Below are 13597 nucleotides of genomic sequence, written 5' to 3'. Positions count from 1 at the left end.
TGTCGAAATTTGTCATCAAACCAATGGGAAATACATAGAATATATAATACTTTTTTTTTTATCGGTTTGATAATTGCATAACTGAGACTTCTGTACATTGACATTGACAGTCTTCTCATCTTGTTTCTTACTTTGCGTTGAAGGGAAGCCCATGAGAGGAATCAACGATGGGCTTCGACTAGAGATCCGCGTCCGACAAGCAAACATAGCTTAGCCCGTGTTGGATTTTCAACTCCTAATTTTGATGTTTTAGTCATAACAAGTCAACAACTATTTAGGTATCACTAATCTTGCACGTTCCTTCAATTTAATGTTTGCGGGCCAGAATTAGCGCTATAATAAAAACTAGTTAAATGTTGGAAGAGCTCTGAACACATCATTATAACTTGTCGGCATAAAAAAGGAGAAATTGTATGATTCAATCATGTTTAGTTTAACCGAATCTGAATCAACAATATTTAATTTTTGGCATCTATATTTGCATGAGACAAGTGAAAATATTTACATTTATTTGGTAAATACAAAAATCAAATCAACCTAGCTAGCGTGAAACGTTGGAGACAGGTCAAACATGTGACATGGGTCAGGCATTGTCGTGATTCCACGTCTTGTCCATCAAATTGCTTCGGTGTAGGTTGTTCCGGCTTGCAGTTTTGTGACGGTCATAGTAAATCCACACCTCACCTATTCTTCAAGTGCGGTTGTTCTCATCGGATTTGGGTTCACATTTTGCAGACGTGTTTCGTTCATCAAAGCATTGGTAACTGGAATGTTGGACTATCTTGGTTGAAGCAAGACCCACTAAAAGAAGTAAATTTCGCGAGCGTTTGTTGCATTTATCAGTGGAGAGTTAGGAACTCCAAGCTACATTCAATCTTCTCCTCTTCTTCTTGTTGGTGCTGTGATTCAAACTATGAGATTCACAAGCAAACACTGCTTTGAAATATGTAGGGACTCTCCAAGTTACAATCACTTTTGAGCTACATTTGAGATTATGCATTGTGGAGGAGAGCTCCCTCATATTTATGGACCTCTAGATCAGTTGTGTCCATCATGCAGCAGCTATAAGTCGTTGTCCTTTGGTAATTGATGTGTAACATAATATGATTAAAGAATTAAGAGAAAGTATCTCAGGCAAGTCTTCACTTGTTTTCTACACAAGAAGTTCACTAATTTCCTGGGGCAACCAAATATCCACGACCCGGATTTAGGCCTGGCTATTATTGGAGCACAAAATGTAGTTAAGAGCAGCTCTCATCCCCAAATGGCTATGATCTTCATTTGCTTGTCTATGAAGTTTAAACATGTCAACCTCAAACCTAATTAATTCCACCTCCCGCCGCCCCAATTGACATTCACAAAGTATTCGATGAAGCTAAAGTGAAATTAAATATATTCGCCGCGGGAGGGTTCTAACAAAATTTGTGAAGGTCAAACACGTAAGGAAGATCAGGTGACTCATATTCTTGTGCCGAGTTGTCGTTGTTGATTGCTTGCTGGTGGGCACAAAAAGCATCAACACCGGAGAGCTTTAACCTTTACTACGGATCGAAAGAAATCAACAAAGATGGTTAAAGTATATGGGTAAAAGATAAACAATATAAAGCCACACCTGCAACAACTTACATAAAACAGAAATTTACTCACCAACAGCAGACAAAGATTCCTCAAGTGCAGTGATATTCAACCATAAGGAAGACAAATTCTCATTAGTCTTTTGCCAAAGATGACATGGTCTTGCTATGGGAATCCTGACAGAAAGCAAAAGAATCAGATACATAATTAGGCCCTCCAACCTCAAGGAGAAAAGTGTTTTCTTCGTACATCAGGCCAAATAATAGATTGCCTCTATTGAGAGGGGGGAATCAGTAGCCTGATTTAACATTATTGGAAGAAAAGGGAACACAACAAAACACATTACCTCCAGTCTCCTAGCTTAATTGCACAAAGCCTTCATAGCAAGCTCAGCTCGCTGTGGAATTGACATGAAATCCAACCCCTGCCAAACTACCATCGCCCCTCCTATGCTTGCAGGAGGAGGGGCAACTGCCCCAATTCTTGGTGCAGGACCATAGCCCACTGTAGGAGGTATATATGCAAACTCTTGTGGCTGCTGCACATTAAGCACCGCCCAAGTACCTGTATGATTACTGGGTCATTATCGATGGGGGGTGCAGGTTCAGGCTGAGCAAGTGGAGAGGATTTAACCTGCAAACCCTGCAAAAAGAGAAGCACAGAGAGCTTAGCTGACTTGAGAACATGAGAAATAAAAACTTATCTACATCAACAGTACATATCACATCTGAAGGAAAGGGCAAACGAAGAACGATAACTATTGGGTTAGACTACTGCATGAAAAGGATTCTGCAACTATGTCGATCGTTGTTAAACGAGTATTTACAGGGACAAACACATGAATACAGATATTCTAGGCTGTCCATATGGGACATTGGCGCAATACCATCGCCCCCCCAAAAAAAAAAAAAATACTACTAAAAAAAAAGTTGCCAGTCCGAAAATGCGCTTCCCACCTAACCTTGGAGAGACAGCACCAGCTTGGTGGACAAACAGCATCAACTATGCAGACGTCATTATTTTCTTGGTTATTCACTTAGCGAACGTTCATTTTTTTTCCCCTTTTAATGAATCAGTCACTTGGTGATGATTCTTAAACCAAAATTATAGTGGCACGCGAAAACTGCAATACCATGACGGCTTAAAGTCTGAGATAAGCAACTAGTTTTGTCCTATTTAACAAACTCACTCAGCAAAAAGCCAAAACAACACAAAACCATATGCGAAACTCCAAGCGAGAGAGAGAATTGACGGGATTCCTAAAAAAGAAAAGAAAAAGTAGAAAACGCCGAATACCAATGTCCAAATCCGCCGTCGAATTCAATCTCGAAGAAGAACTCTCGGTTGTCATGCTGTCTCAAACTCCTGATTCGCTCGGCTTGCTCAGGTCGCGCAGAGAATAAAAATTTTAAAAGAGACGGAAGTGGGTTGCTGAGTAAACCGTGATTAATTATTTCCAAATTTAACTTTTAAAAGACAATCCCAAAAAATATTGACGTTGCATCAATTCCATGCCTTGTCATCACGTGCCACGTCGTCTTCAGAATAGTTCGTGTTACTTTTACTTGTCATTAAAATTAGGTCATGTCACATGTCATTAATTTAATAATTCCTACATATTAAACTTGGGTTAAAATTGCATATAGGAAAACCCAAAAATAATTAGTTAAGATTGCATGATTATTTAGAAGTCAATGTTTAGTTTAGGCTATGCATGTGTCACGGCCCGAAGAAATGGACGATTCAAGAGGGTTCTAATCAACAGCCGTGACCCATCCTTGGAGCAAGCGACCTTCAGCTGGTATCCCCAAGTCCTAGAGTTTTCTCGAGTGTTCTAAAATACTTATGGGAGCAGACGATACAGTAATTGTACAATTATGTAATAAATGCGGGTAGATGGTAGTTGCGGAGATATAATTTCCACCGTTAAATCAAGGAGATATCTACGGATACGACTTGTCCTATGCTTCTATATATAGGGGTCTCCTCCCTCTCATTATATTATCTCATTCATAAGTGAAATACAAGTTTAGAGCTTCTCTCTAGAGTTTCTCTCTCTAAAAGCTCCTTGTGAGTTGAGTGTGAGAAAGGCTGCTTAAGAGAAATCCTAAAGCCGCACGAGTTAGGGAAAGCTAGATTGATCGGCCCGTGACAAGTGGTATCAAAACAAGTTTGCTGTAAGCGCAATGGTTGATCCACGATCCAATGAGGCACTCATCATGGGTGGCGACCGTGATGATCGTGGGAGGAACGCTAAGAAGGGCACTACCAAGGGAAAGAAAAACCATGGTGGCTCGAGTTTGAGGAATCCAATGGGGGATCTAGAGCATCGGATGACGAAGCTAGAGTTGTTCGTCATCGAAGCCCAAGGATCAGTCGATGACCTGACCCAAACTGTGGATGGAGTGGACGCCGAGAAGGAGGAGCTCATGGCCGAGGTACAGGAGCTCAAGGCCAGCATGGGAGAACTCCGACACGAGTTACTGGGAACCTGAGGGAATAACTCATACAATGGGATGAGTCCTTGGAGGCCATGATGGCGACAATGCGCGCAAAGATAATGAAGTTGAAAGAGAAGCTCAATGAATCGGAAGCAGCACGCATGAACGGGTGATCATCGTGTGAGGTTCATGAACGGATGCACCCAAGCCGAAGGAGTTCAAGGACTCACAAGTGGCAAAAGACGTGGACAATTTCCTATGGTATATGAAGTAGTACTTCCAAGCCATGGGGATCAACAACGATCAATCACTGATAAACACTGCATTTATGTACTTAGTTAATAATGCATTGTTGTGGTGGCGTCATCAGTCGGATGATAGGTGTGGGGATCCTATCACGACTTGGGGTAGATTCGTCAAAGAGTTCGACGGAACTACTATCCCGCTTATGTAGAGGAAGAAGCTCACGATGAGTTGAAACGTCTTGAGCAAAAGGTTAGTGAGCGTGATTACATCAAGCGATTTTCGGAGTTGCTACTCTAAATCCCTTCGATGAACGAGATAGAGGCGTACTATTAGTTTATGAGTGATTTCAAGCCATTGACCAAGCAAGAGTTGAAGTGGTTCAACGTGGGAGACCTCACAATAGCCATCACCATAGCTGAATTCCTCATGGAGTAGAAGGCGCCTTTCATGTCCCGATCGGACTCTCGTTCGAAGGAAAAAGCCAATGGTAGGGGAGATTGGGGAAGATTCAATCGCCCAACTGGAGGTAGACCACCAGTTGGTCCTCCTAAAACTCATGCGAAGTCAAGTGGAGGAGGACAAAGGAAGGTACGTACTTACAAATGTTTCTTTTGTGATGGTATAGGAAATGATTCATCATTTCCGCTCCATTGTTTTGCAATCAATTCATTTTTATTTTCATATGAATATCTTCTCAGTAATTATTGATGTCTGACGTGGAAGAGGAACGCCCTTGAACTTTATTCAATTGAGATCACTTTCTTTGATGGAGGATGTTTGAATTATTGGCATAGTCATAATCTTTGCAATTTAATTCATTTGCTGAGGTTTTGCGAGCTTATTCTTGTGCTGAAGTCAAGGATGCTGAAGTCAAGGATGCAACATTGGCGGCAGGATGCTCCGTGTATAACAACTCAAAAGTACAAAGATTCTTCAATTGAATGGATATTTTCCCTTCATCCAAGTAATCAACACAGTGCTCATCTACATCTTCATGTTGTTCGTGAGCCATGTGAATTCCTAGCCCACGATTCAACCCTAGCATCCAAAGCTCTCTCATTATCTCCAAGAGTAGCCCATGGAGTTGCCCAATTTTCAGAAATAATAATTTAAGGAGAAAAATTACGAAGAATTGAAGCTAAAGTCAGATGAGGCCCAAACTCTCCCAAGCCCATATTTCATGCAACATTGGAATGTTCATAAAAATTTTGTAATAAGGAGTCGCCACTAGCCTACTAGAAGTCGACTAGAAACCAATGGAATTGCGGGAGTGTATCTCACTTCCTACGCAACCATAAAATTCAGGATTTTAGACTTAATTACATTAATTAAATAATTAGTGCCATTTCGGTACCTAATCTTGTTCATTTTAGAAAAAAAAAATTGTCAAATAGTTTGAATTAATTTTATATCAATACACTAACACGCGAGGTGATTATGCGGATACGCAATAATTAAAATAATAGTTAGCAACCAAGGAAAGCGTTTAAATAAATTGCATGAGAGAGCAAATATTTAACATTAAGGAAAAGATAAAATATTAATCTTAACTAGACTAAAGGGATCAAAACAGCAAAAGCATGCAAATAAGGTAATTGTCTTTAAAGACAATTGAAACCCTAAAGTAGAGCTATAAATGCTTCCTCAATATTTATAGCACACTTTGGAGTTAAGAAACTTCCCATTTTTAAGAAAATAGCTTAGAAAGTTTGTTTTTAAAAAATTTCAAATGAAATTTTGAATTTTTCTGACATTTTTATTTTTTGAATTTTCTAATGTTTCTATTTTTAATTATTATTAAAAAAACTTGAATTCAATATTTTCTGAAAATTTTTTGAATTTTTTATTTTCTCTGAAATTTCTTGAATTTTCAGATTTTTTTGAATTTTTATTATTTTTCGAAAAATTTTAAAATTTTTGAAATTTTTGAAAATTTTGAAAATTTTTAATATATATTTAATATTTAATATTATATTCGGGAAAAGGGTCCCGACCGAGTAAACCCAGTCCGGCCCGTTGACCCGATGACGACTTGGACCCGACCCAATTGGATTAAGAAAAGGAAAACTTTTTTTAAAAAATAATTAATTTTAATTTTTTAAATTTTTTTAATGATTTTCATAATTTCTTTTATTCGCCATCATTTTGTCTTCTTCCCTATTTTGTCTTTTCGAATGTACCTTTTCTCTCCACTCCGCCTTTCTGAAGCAAACTTTTACTTTATTTTTCCATATTTTGTTTTACTTTTTTACTTTTCGGTACTATTCTTTTTCTTTTGTCTTTTCTTTTATTTTTTATTTGTCTTTTCCCCTATGGTCTTCTTCCCCACGTATTTTTTCTCTCCGTGCGTCTTCTTCTCCCCGACGCCTCCTTGCACGTCTTCCCCCGAAACTTGACCCAGACAGCAACACCGGCATAGCAACCAGCGACCCTTCCACCGCCGAACCACCACCGTCTACCAGTTGTCCACTCTGACCGGCAACGACCACCGTCGGCCACGAACTCCGGCGGCCAAACCATTTCCAGGCACAAAAATCCCTCGGCTCAAGAATACACGATTGCTCCACGAAAATCGCATGAAATCGCAATGGAAACATAAAAGACAGGCATGGTCCGACGTATATAAGAGCAAGCACGAACCAAACCGAGTTTCAACCCGGGTTGCTTCTCGGTTCTCTCTAGGACATTTTGTCAAACATATGAGGTGCGCTACTATAACAAGGTGTTTTTGGCTCAACCGAAGCTCGAACCATAACGGGATCTTCGACACACGACAAACAAGACATTGGAGACAAAAAGTAAGGCGATGCAGGCTGGAGCTCGCACGAACCGGACGGCCACGAGCTCCGGCCTGGTGTACCCGAGAAAGAGAGCACACGCAAAGGCCGAGGGGACTTACCTGGTTCGGGTGGGCCGCTGTGGCGGATGGCGACTAGCGAGCTGGCCTCCGGCAACGGTGGGCGATTCAGGAAACGATTAGCGACGAAGAGCAGCAATGTCACTTGTGTAGTAACGAAGAGCAGCCAGAATCGTCGCTAATGGAGCTCATCACTTGTGCTTCCCATGGCCAGCGGTGGTGATAGGCTAACGGCACCAAGACAAGAGGAGAGTTGACTCGTGGGTCGTGATCTCCTTGGTCTCTCTCTTAGCGTCACTCTCTAAATCGAGCCCACGCACGACTGAGGCGTCGGCTGAAGCCCTCCCGCTCTCCCTCAGTCGCTCTCCGCTCTCCCCAGCTCTCTCGATCTCTCTCTCGAGCTCAAAAACTCTCTCGAGCTCACTGACCCCCCCTCCCCGTCTCCTTCTCTCTCTCCTTCTCCGCTCCCTTTTTGAGGGCATCAGCCAGTGCGCATGGCTTCTGCCATCACCAGCTCGCTGGTCGGTCTGGCCCCGACCCGCGGATCGTGCTGCCCTCTGCCGCTCGCCATCCATTCCCTCTCTTTGACCTGTACTCTTCTTTTTTTTGCAGAGGGTGACCAGCATGAGGAGGAAGAAGACCAGCACGCGGGCTGGGCTTAGAGAAAAGTAAATGGGCTTGGCTCAAGCGAAAAGACATACAGAGGAGAGGAGAAAAGAGAAGGACCGGACCAAGCCCGGTACACTTTTTCTTTTTTTCAAAAAAATTAATAATTAGTGATAGTAATGTAAATGCAATTTGATGAAAGTTAATTTTTATTTAGGGGTAAAGACTAATCCATAATTTTCTATAACATTAAGTCTTAAATAAAATGGTAAAATTTAAGTGTCAACACTAAATAGAAGTCTTTTGGCAATTATTTGATTATCGGTATAGTATAGGGCTACTTCTAATCACAAAAAGAAGTGGAATATGAAGTTTGAAGAGTTAGGTCAAGTATTATCATAAGCACAACGGCTACTCCAACGAGAACGATCAGCACATTTGATTGCATTGTCTGAAGCTGAGAAGAAAGAGGAAAATCTGAGGAAAGCTTTGGCTTTTGAAAGGCGGTGCGTGGCAAATGTATGCTACTTCTTGCTGATAGTCTTGCGATTTTAATGCTATAGATTTTGCATTGCATTTTAACTATCTTATATAATTTGGAAACACAGTCAACTAATGACAAGCTGTCTACTGAATTTGTGTTGCCAGAATTTCATTCATTGGCACTAGGGATTGCTAATCGGAGAATTTAAAGGTATAACAAACTCAATTGCAAGATGCTTCTTCTATGATTTGGCATAACAACCGTACTCCTAGTGGAGAACTCTTGCTGGAGCACTAGTTTGATTCTGATTGGCAAATTTTGAGTTGCTAGTGATGTTAGATTTCTGGAGTCGTCCCTAGGGCTTGGTGAGTGCAGGATGAGTTGGGGTGGATTTGAGGGTGAAATTCTTGAAAGTGTGTCGGCCTCACCTTCAAAAATCTGGAATGCGGAGCCATGATTTTGATGGCCTCCTCTCTTGTACATCTCTTCTTTCATGCCCATCATCATGTTGCTGATGTTGCCGCTGTTCCTCTCTCCACCACCACCTCCTCCTCCACGCGCGGGGTCGACGGGGTTGTAGATGGCCAAATTGAAGTCGGCTGTTTGGGCTCTTGCGCCATCTAGAATCGCGGGATCGCTCCCATCGAGCGAGAGACTCTTTTGGGATTTCTCTTGAATTGCTTGCAGGAGCCTCACTCGGGCCTTATGCAGCGGGAGCTGCATCTGTTTTTAGTTTTGGATTTGAGCGATTAGCACGAAATGATTTGGCTTTTTCCAAGGCTTTTAATCCTCCTAAACATTATTAAGAACTTAATTTTCTTAATTAAATACTATCTTAGTAAAGATTATCTTTGGATATATCTCTAATTAATACATGTTGCAGTGACTTCGGATCGTTGATCACATCTTATTAACTGTGATACGACTTTTAATCGATTGCATGGTTGTCATGTTCATCTTCCCTAGTATTCTCCAACACAAATTTATGAATATTACTTTTTAAGTAATAAATTGCCAAAAAAGAAATTATTCATACCTCAAGTTGCTCATGTAGTATCCTTTGAACTTCCATCCAACGCCTCATAAATTCCATTAGGATTTCTCTGCTGGGATGCATGATTTATTAGCCAAGTTGATAGATAAATGTGTTTCTTATTAAGTTTGAAGACATGACTTATTGTAAAGATCCCAAACAATATTTGTTTTAGACATTCAAGCGAGAATTGATTTCTCTCTACTTTATATAATATTTTCTTAGTATGTGAGATATTTAGGAAAAGATATACTATTTGTGAAGTATGTGGTGAATTTGTCATTGAAAATCAATCTCTAACCATATGAGAAATGGATGTATCATTTGTGAAGTACCCAGGTGAATCAAAGTTGATAATCTATTTCAGATGATATTTCCTCCATTGCTGCCCTTTGTCAATCAAATTCTGGTCTAGTCTTGTCCGTGTATTTGAAGTCTTTCTGCGCAAAAATGAGTAATATTACATTTCATGTTAGAATTACTTAGACCCATATATATAATTTAGCTCCATGTAAAACCTCTTTCATCCTTCTGCCCAAAAACAAGATAAATGAAAAATAAAAATTATATTCTCAGCAAGTTAGACAAGTTCGTTATAACCCAAACGTGATCTGTCAAGTCATGTCCCGAAATCATATAAATAGCGAAATCATCTTTTCATGTCTTCTCTTTTTCCTAAATTTTAAGAGATCTTCATGTGATGCACACCTTATATGCAATTATTCTTCCCAAAAAGAAACTTTACTTAATTTTTGAATTACGTGGAACGCCACTTAAATAGATAAATTACATTTCAAACAAAATGAGAAGTTAAAGAACACGAAATTTGGCCCTTGATTACCTAGGGAGCGGGGTGTTGATGCTCTCCCTTCCCTCGGAGACCTCAGATCTGACACAGGCGTTGGTCTCGGGGGGGCCTGTAAGACCTCGTCGGACTCGGCGCTGCTTGATAGGGATTCGGAATTGCTGAGCGACCCGAGGAAGTTGACGACCAGATGTTCCGCAAATAGGGGCTGCCCTGTGTCGTTGCCAGTTTGAGAGTGAGCGTCGAAGAGATTTTTAGACTTCTTCATGGGATTCTGGGCATGGAGGAGAGGTTCTTAGGCCAAGCGGAACGCTCCATTGACGAGAGAGGTCTTCTGCTTGCTTCGTGATGAGGGAGGAAAGCCTAGCGAGAGAGAGAGAGAGAGAGAGAGAGAGAGAGGGAGATGGGGGAGGACACGTAGGTGAGGACAAAAGACCTCAGGGTCATGAGCACGAGTCAAGGAAGATGAGCGGGAGGTGGTGCGAAAATTCCCCGTCCTGTGGGATCTAAAAAAGAGAGTAAGAATATATGGTCTTATTAGTATTGTTGTTGCAATAATTGTTGTCATATTCATATATCAGCGGGAGTGGTTATTTAATTCTCTTAAATGTTATATTATGCACGTGACCCAAAACAATATTTAGGGAAAATTCTAAATAAGGACCTAGAGTGGATCAATTTTCTCAAATAAGGGCGCGACCTGAAATGAACTTTGTATCAAATAAGGACCCCAAGTAAACTCATTGTCTCGAATAAGACTTCCAAAGTAAATTTTGTGTCAAATAAAGACTCAAAATAATCAACTTAATCTCTATTGAGGACCTTAGCTCACCGGTGAACATTTTCCGGCGATTAAACTAGGGGCAATTTTGTCATAAATTTATTATTAGAAAAAAAAAAAGGAAAATTCTAAATTAATTAAGTTTAGGTTATCATGTTGATGCTTATGTTTCCTTCTTTCTTTTCCCTTGCCGCTCTTCAACCAAATCGCTGCTTGATCATCATTGCAACGTGATTCTCGTCGCTCCTTGCCCTGCTCAATTCTCGTCGCTTCTCACCTGCCCCTTGCAAGCATCAGTCTATTGTTCACCATCGTCTCTTCTTTCTATCGGTAGCCTCTTGTAAATTTTGTCAAGACGGCTCCCTGTGCTGGTAAGCTCGGCAGAGTCGCGGAGGCGATGGCCATGGGAATCTGCATCGCGCACAGAACGCTACCTTGGGGCACAGAACGCCCCTTGGGGCCGTACTGTCTCTCCTCTCTTCTTTGTTGCGGTCCCACTCCCGGTTCTTGCTCAGGGGTCGCCGGGACTCGTTTGCTCTAGGTCAGAGCCGAGATGGTTCCAAGGTCTCTGCTTTTCTTTCGATACAATCTCTGTTATGAGAAATTCCGTCTGGCTGTTTGTTTTCGCTGTACTTGTAGCTTATTGGATCGCTAACAGGTCAGTGTTTTGTGTCTTTGTGCATAAAGTCCGTGTCTGTGTGTGTGTGTGTGTTCGGCACTGGCACTTAGGTGTTTGCTGAGTTATCATCTCATAGTTTCCGTTGTTGTGCTTTCGCCATTGCAACTTTGGTGGAAATTGTTGCTAGTTCACTCGTGTGCACGCGTATTGTAGTTTTGTGGCGATTTGTGGCCTGAAATTTTAGGATGACAGGACAGTGCGGTTCTTGCTGTGCTGTTGGATTTGAGGTTCTCGGGGCGACGTAGATGTATGTGGGAGGAAATTGCGTATCTACGTACTCTTTTTCGTATCCACACTGCAAGTTGGCTTGTGCAATCTTTGAGTGAAATGCTAGAGTATTCAAAGTATTTTAGGCAGGCAGGAAAACTTTTGAGGACAGGCTTTGGAGCAGTCATCCCCGTGGATTGGTAATTAAGTTGTTTCTTTTTGTTAGCTATATAACCTAGCTGCTTTGCTAGTCAAGCAAAAAAAGAAAATAAGAAAATTTTGAAGGGACCTAATAAGAGAAGGAAAATCTGGATGACCGGAGGTAGGGATGATATTGCTAAGACACCGGGGTTTGCAATTGATTCGTAATATTATAGATGAAATCAAAACTCCGGCTGTCTGTCTGTGGTGATTAGTTATGAATTCAACAAGTATTGGCTGATTTCTCGTTAAATATGGTGAGACATGCTCTCTAGAAGGTTGGGTGGAGATTCACATTCATCCAAGTTTGAAGCAAACTGCTAAAGGACTAACTCTTGTGCACGAGGAATTTAATTTCCTTTGATAGGTTTCTATCTGTTTTGAGGATATTCTGTGGATAATGCATTGTCCTATTTGGAGATGGTTACTTGATATGGCTTGCTTTTTAAAATTTTGTCTCTATTAACCCTAAAGCACCACTTAATACTATCAAAACAAAGTTTTTACATTGAGCTCGAAACTTATTCATACTAATGAACCAAATCCCTCAAATCCTTCATTTCTCTGGTTTTTATGAAATAATTTGTGACGTTCACATAAAAAAAAAATTGAACCTAATTCAACTGTCCTATATTTTGTGGTGATTTAATATTCATTGATAAATGATAAGCAACTATCTTCTCATCACTTATCAGGGTTCTTTATTTTTATGAGTTCAGGCTTATGTGATGCAAGACGATGGATTGATCTCAATGCTACTGTGAGAGAAGTTGTTTACTACACAGCTCAACTACATTTGCCAAACTCCATAACAGTATCTGAGAAGAGGGAAATGGCAAAAATGGCAATAAGGGCAATGGGACTGCAAATGCCATGGACATAAAAATTTGAGGTTGAGGGACCAAAGGACTAAGTGATGGTCAAAAGAGAAGAGTTAGCATTTGCCCGAAGCTTGTCACCTGCTTGGAGCTTCTCTTCCTTGACGAAACCAACCAGTGGACTCAACCATCCTATTATGTCGTGAGCAGAATAACCATCTTTGACCAAAGAGATGGAACCCAAAGAACTATAATCGCATCAATTCATTAGCTCAGTAGTGGAGTCTTTCAACTTTTATTGGGTGCTTTAGATTGGTTGAAGAAGATGATGGGATGTGATAACTACATATGATCAGTAGGAGTTTGTTTTGTAAATTCAATTGTTTCTTCTCTTTCTTGTAGTGTTGTGCGCGTTATATGTGCACATATTAAAGTTGTAAACTCATATTTTGTTATCTCTTTTTGTAATGGAAATATTGAAGTTCAATTAACTCAAGTGTTCAATGATGAATTAATGGTGATGCTTTTTGGTACTACAAGCTGTATTTGGTTTCATTTGAGTCGGATATTCTATTTTTGTTGTGTATAGAGCTCAAGCTTTGATAGAGCCCATTGACGTTCCATATTTTTCTTCGGCCTATACTATACTGCATTTTAATTGGGTGTGTACCTAGCTCTATAAACCATTGTCCTTGACAACTTCAAAACATTCTCAAACTCCATCGTTTTTTTCATTGAAGACGTAGGATTGTTTCTCAGCCTATCACAATACTTATTCGCTAGCCATTTAGTACTTATTTGAGGAACTTGTAGTGTTCTATTACATGTATGTATTGAGTTGAAGGTTTTGACTTGTAAAGTATG

The 13597-nt window shown here is 40.4% G+C and overlaps 1 long non-coding RNA gene across 1 annotated transcript; it reads left to right on the top strand.

Moving 5' to 3' along the window:
- The first annotated feature begins 11279 nt into the window (after window positions 1-11279).
- On the top strand, window positions 11280-13244 carry LOC120291924. Its single transcript, XR_005549744.1, has 2 exons — window positions 11280-11392; window positions 12635-13244. It is a non-coding gene; the product is annotated as an uncharacterized LOC120291924 (long non-coding RNA).
- Window positions 13245-13597: the final 353 nt, after the last annotated feature.

This window comes from Eucalyptus grandis, chromosome 1 (genome assembly GCF_016545825.1).
Source record: "Eucalyptus grandis isolate ANBG69807.140 chromosome 1, ASM1654582v1, whole genome shotgun sequence".
NCBI classification, from domain to species: Eukaryota; Viridiplantae; Streptophyta; class Magnoliopsida; order Myrtales; family Myrtaceae; genus Eucalyptus; species Eucalyptus grandis.
Note: the sequence above shows the minus strand (reverse complement) of the source record. Positions and strands in the feature narration are given on the sequence as shown.